This window comes from Orycteropus afer, unplaced genomic scaffold, assembly GCF_000298275.1.
Source record: "Orycteropus afer afer isolate SDZICR_OR568_19922 unplaced genomic scaffold, OryAfe1.0 scaffold00290, whole genome shotgun sequence".
Lineage (NCBI taxonomy): Eukaryota > Metazoa > Chordata > Mammalia > Tubulidentata > Orycteropodidae > Orycteropus > Orycteropus afer.
In genome coordinates this window covers 2602067-2608679 of record NW_006921877.1, presented here as the reverse complement: position 1 = coordinate 2608679, position 6613 = coordinate 2602067, and positions in this window count along the sequence as shown.

Here is a 6613-nt window from a genome sequence, read left to right as displayed (position 1 = left end):
TATATGTGAACTGCTGTATGGAAAGTGAATTTGCTCTGTAAATCTTCACCCAAATCACAATAAAATAAATAAATAATTTTTTTAAAAAAAAAGAAGTGGACTAAACACCAACTAGAAGAAGAACCTGCATGAAAACTGCTAAAAAGGAGACATACGGAGCTGTGGTCTGTCAGCAATCCTGATGGCATGGACAGATTGGATATTGCCAAGTGGTGTTAGGACCCAAGAATTAACCTAAAAATTGGCCCTGCTAGCCCTGCTAGCCATAGCACAGTGGACTACACTGGTGGCTGGTGAATAAAAGGGAAAGAAGCAAAGAGGGAGATGGGCTGAGCTGTGGTTTTCTGGTTGTCTGGAGGGCGCAGCCATTTTGAATGTCTACAAGCAGTTCAACCACTATGGATATTTAAAATGACAGTGTTCTCTCAGATTCCAGGGACCTAAGAATAGGAGGATCGCAAGAACATTCCAGACACGAAGGACTGGAAAGGTGTGATATTCCCCTTGTTACTCTTATACCCCACACCTTCGTGATGAACGGAGGTGTCACCATCCCTCACTCTTACTCACCTTCTGGGCCAGCGGGAATTCCATCCCAGTCTGTGAGCTCTGACAGAGCTTGGGTGCCCTGCCCCACTTTGCCCATGTTATTTTCCCCGTTTTTTTAGTGTGCTTGTTTTTGTCTGTTTTAAAATTATTGTTTGTCCTTTTTATTGTTATTCTTTCTTCTTCCCTTTCCAGTTCTAGCTTTCAGCTTGTTCTCTCTTCCCTGTTCCTAGTTCCCATTTTTTTCTTTCCTGTGGTTCTTCCCATTCCTCATCTTATTGCATTGTTCCCATTTTTTCTTCATTATTCTCCTACTCTCTCTCTTTTCTCTTATTCCCCCCCTCACCAAATATTGTGGATGCCCCCCCCGATTTTCTACGCATATTTCTTTTGTCTTTTTAAAGTATTTCTTTAAATATTTTCTCATTTATTGCCTTTCCTCTTATTTTTTGTGTTTATTTTCTTTTTTCTCTTTTTTTGTGATTGTTCCTGTGTATTTATGTGGTGTTTTTGTCCACTTGCTTTTCCTTTTTTGATGGTTTTTCAATTGCTCTTTTTGTCTGAGTGAGAGACAGCAACTGTGTCCATAAAACACAACCACACTGCACCTCCTACGAGTTAACACCACTTACTGAGAGCCACCACTTCCTTCTGCACCAACTGGCCAATGATACACGACTACCATTAAGAGCCTGACTCACCCTTAACTGTTCTTCACAAACAGGTAACAGAGATCTGTGCAGCCATTCTCATTCTCTGTCATACCAACCAGCAGACAGGTGATGAGTGCCTAAGTACTGCCAACTAGCAAACATAAGAGCACAGTACCCTGCTTACTCAGATACATCCAAAAAAGAAAAGAAAATTACAATCTTTGGGCAAATCACTCCAACATACAATCACCAATTAAATATAAATACAACACAGTCACAATGTCTTGGAGACAACAGACCATCACAGTCCACACAAAGAAGCAAGATAAAACAGTAGAAACAAGGGAGCAGGACACAGACACAGAACATATCCCTGAAGAAGCAGCAGCATTAGAACTCTCTGGTAAGGAATTCTTTTGAATTATATTTGGGTACCTTCAATGGATTGAAAGACAGATCAAGGAGAACACTGATAAAAGTAAGGAAAACACAGACAAAACTCTAGAAGAATTTCAGAAGAAAATAAAAGAACAAAATAAATTAAAATTAGAAATGATATAAAAATCTACAAATAGAAATCCAAAAGATTAACACACAGTTTTCAGAAATAGGTAAAACGTTGACAGGGCAAAGGAGTAGAAACAAATCAATGGAAGACAGAATTAATGAGACTGGAGACAAATACCTGAATACTTCTTTGGAAAGGGATCAATCAGAAAAAAGATCAAAACAAAATGACGAGAGCCTAGGGTTTATGTGGGATACCATCAAAAGAATAACCTACATGTAATCAGAATTCCAGAACAAGAAAAGCAAAAGAAAACCACTGAGAAAATTGACCCCAAGATTTGTTGCAAGAGAACTTCCCTGACATGATTAAAGATGAGAAAATATCCACTCAGGAAGTCCAACGAACCCCAAACAAAATAGACCCCAAAATAAAATCACCAAGATATATCATCATCAAACTCACCAAAACCAAAGAGAAAGAATTCTGAAAAGTGCCACCAGAAAAACAAAAAGCTACCTACAGAGGACAGCCAGTAAGAATAAGCTCTGCTTTCTCAGCACAAACCATGCAGGAGAGAAAATGGGATGGTATATACAAAACCCTGAAAGAGAAAAATTTCCAACCAAGAATTATATACCCAGCAAAACTGACCCTCAGTTATGATGGTGAAATTAGGACATTTCCAGATAAGCAGAAATTAATGGAATTTGTTAAAACCAGACTAACATTGCAAGAGATACTAAAGGGAGTCCTTTGAACAGAGAACCAATAATAGCAAACAGCAATCAACCATTAACACACAAGATGACATAACCCAGAAACCAACACAGCTATGGACGTATCCAAAGTAAAATAAGCTTACAAAACCGTCAACAGGGAACCAGAGGCATCAACTGGCCAATGAAAACTACAAACCAATAAGAGGGAAAAAGGAATGTAGTTATATAACTTCTACATGATTAGAAAGTCAAAACAACTGCAAGATAGAATGGATTGTTATAAACTCAGGGAGAAAATTATAAATCACAGGGTAACCTCAAAGAAAAATGATAAACCTTCACAACATAATAAAAAAGAGAACAAACACAAATATTCAGCAAATACTAAAACAACAGCAACGAAGGAAATAGTAATACAATTTATAGACAAAATGAGCTCAGCACAGAAAATTTTATGAAACAAGGAAACCAGGAACACCATGAAAAACACATAATAAAATAACAGCAACCAATTCATACTTGTCAATAATTACACCAAATGTTAATGGATTAAATGCACCACTCAAAAGATGGAGAGTTACAAAATAGATAAGAAAACATAACCCATCAATAGGCTCTCCATAAGAGACAAACCTTAGAGACAAAAACAAAAATAGACTAAAACTCAAAGACTGGAAAAAGATATATGAAGCAAATGGCAACCAAAAAAGAGCAGGAGTAGCAAGATTAATTTCTGATCAAACTGACTTTAAGACAAAAACCACCATAAAAGACAAGGAAGGACAACATATAATGATTAAAGGATCAATCAAACAAGAAGATATAACTATAATAAGTATCTATGGACCCAATGAAAGAGCCCCCAAATACATAAATCAGACGTTACAAGAGTTGAAAAGGCAAATAGATGACACTACAGTCATAGTGGGAGACTTGAATACACCACTTTCTTTGAAAGATAGAACAACTGGAAAGAAACTCAACAAAGATGTAGAACTAAACAATACAATCAACCAACTTGACCTAATAGACATCTACAGAGCACATCACCCAACAACAGCACATTATACATTCTTTTCCAGTGCACATGGAACATTCTTCAAGATAGACCATATGTTAGGCCATAAAGCAAGCCTTAATAAATTTAAAATCACGGAAATACTGCAAAGTATCTTCTCAGATCACAATGCTGTAAAATTAGAAATTAACAATAGGAAGATCAATAGAAAGAGAGCCAACACATGGAAACTGAACAATACCCTCCTTAAGAATGACTGGGTAATAGAAATGAAAAATGAAATTTAAAAATTCCTTGAATCAAATGAGAAGGAAAACACAACACACCAAAATCTTTGGGACACAGCAAAAGCAGTGATCAGAGGACAATTTATAGCAATAAAAGCACACATCAAAAAAGAAGAAAGAGCCAAAATCAACATTTTAAACCAACATTTCCAACAATTAGAAAAAGAACAGCAAGAAAAGCCTACAGTCACCAGAAGAAAGGAAATAATAAAGATTCAAGTAGAAATAAATGAAAAAAAAATTTAAAAAGACCAGAAGTTGGATTTTTGAAAAGATTAATAAATTGACAAACCACTGGCAAATTTAACAAGGGAAATGAGGGAGAGAATACAAGTAACACAAATAAGTAATGAAATTGGACAACATCACAACAGAACCAACTCGCACAATGCTGGATGCTTTAGCCAAAGTAAGAACATAAGAAAAGGAAATAAAAGGCATACAAAGAAAGGAAGATGTGCAGGCAACATGATTGTCTACATAAAATCCTAAGGAGTCTACAAAAAAACCTCCTAAAACTAACAAATGAGGTCTGCCAAGCCGTAGTATACAAGTATTTTGAAAAACCAATTCTGTGTCTATATGCTAATAATATCTGGACACCAAAAATAAAGATATAATACTATTTACACAATCATTAAAAAATAAAAAAGACAGACAGACTCAGATGTAAATTGAACAACATACACACACAACTTTAATACTTAAGTCTGACTACACAATGCTGATGAAAAAAATAAAAGAAGCTTTAAATAAACTGATGGACATACTGTGCTCATGGATTAGAAGACTCAACAAAGTAAAGATACTAATTCTCCTCAAATTGACAAACAGGTTTAAAGCAATTCAACAAAAATCCCAGTGAGGTTTTTTGTAGATATAAACAAAATTACTCTAAATTTGAGCTCTGGTGGCATAGTGCTTAAGGCATTTTACTGCTAACTAGAAGACTGGTGGGTCAAACCCACCAGCACTCCTCGGAAGGAAGACTGGGCAATCTACTTTCATAGAGATATCGCCGGGAAAATCCCAAGAAGGTGTTGCTCTGAGTCAAACTGACTTGACAGCAGTAGGTTTGGTTTTGGGTTTATTCTAAATTTATATGGAAAGGCAAAGAACTAGAATAGCTTAGACAATTCTGAAAAAGAAGAAAGAGAAGGAATCACGGTCTACTCAATTTGAAGACTCAGAAAATAAAAAGAAAAAAAAAAGATTTATTATAAACTATAATAATCAAGACCATGATTGTATGGTTTTAGAGATAGGATAGATACACGGATTAATGTAATCTAGAATAGACCCACACCAATTTGCTTAACTGATTTTTGACAAAAGTATAAAAGCAACTCAAGCAAAGAAAGATAACACTGTCAACAAATGGTGCTGGAGAACCTCCACAGGCAAGAAAAAAAGAATCTTGACCTAAGCCTCATACTATATACAAATATTAGTAAAAATAGTCCACAGACTACAAAGTTGAAACCATGCCTCACACTATACACAAAAATTAACTCAAACTGGATCAATGACCTAAATGTAAGAGCTAAAAAACCATAAAACTCTTAGAAGAAAAAACAGGAGTAAAGTTTCAGAACCTTGTTTTTGGCAAAAAATCTTAGATATGACACCACACGCATGAGCAAAAAAAAGAAAAAATAAACTGAACTTAATTGAAATTTAAAATTTTTGTACACAAAGGAACATTATCAAGAAAGTGGAAAGACAACCTACAGAATAGGATTTAAATATTTGGAAACCATATACAAGTAGTCTCGAGGTAACAAATGTCCAACTAACATACAATTTCTACTTGCCCCTTAATGCAAGGCTTGAAACTGGTTCTGACATAACCAACTAGATGAAAAAGGAAAAGATCCGAATTTTTACAATTTGGGTGATGTGTCACCCAGTTGGAACAGGTAAAATTACGGACTGAAAATCTGGAATGGGAGACTCAGGAGAGCTACAGTAAGCCCTTCCAGGAGACTGATGCATGAAATTGAATTACTGGCAGGATTATGGACAGTCACACACATTCAAAGTGGCTCAGTCAGGCTTAAAAACCCTATGGGGCAGTTTTACTCTGTCCTATATGGTCTATGAGTCTGAATTGACTAGATGGCAATGGATTTGGTTTTGGCTTGCCTATGTTGCTGGGTCAATGAGATGTTAGCAGATTAACATTTACAGAGGCTTGATCTGTGCCTGTTCTGTGGGACTTGGTGCTGCAGTGAATTACGTAATATGACCATTTTTGCCATGCAAGATCTCATAACTCACACAGAGCGATTAGGTGGGACCATGCAAATAAGGTGTATGGAACCCTAATGAGGGTATTGATCCATTTTGCCATCCCACTAACGCTAAAAAGAGAGCCAATTCCAGAGCAAAGATAGGAACTCCCTATCACTAAGAAAGAAGAGGCAGGAACAGAGCACATTCTTCGGATTGGGGTCTCTACACTGAGAACCTCCTACACCCAGGAGACAGACAGCTGTAACACCAGAGATGGGATGATGACAAAAAGTGGAGGTAGAGAAAAGGCAGCAGCAGAACCAGGAGACCAGCATGAGACGGTACAGTGGGCTTCCCTACCTACAGTGAGGTAGCTACAGTGGCTGTGATGACCCACAGAGTGAGAGCTAAGCACCTTCGAGCACGAGGCTAACGGGGGAGTAAGTGCCTCTAGGCACTTGTGAAGCTAGGTTCACCGACTAATGGAATGAAATAGCGCTGAATACGTTCAGGCCAAGGCTTACAGTCAGAGTGGGGTACTTCTGCACTTACTGGCAGAGCTAAAAAAAAGCTTTGTAATATTTGCCTGAGCAGGGCAAAGACCAGGCCGAGATGCGATGGGCCATGGGGCATGGTTGAGAAGA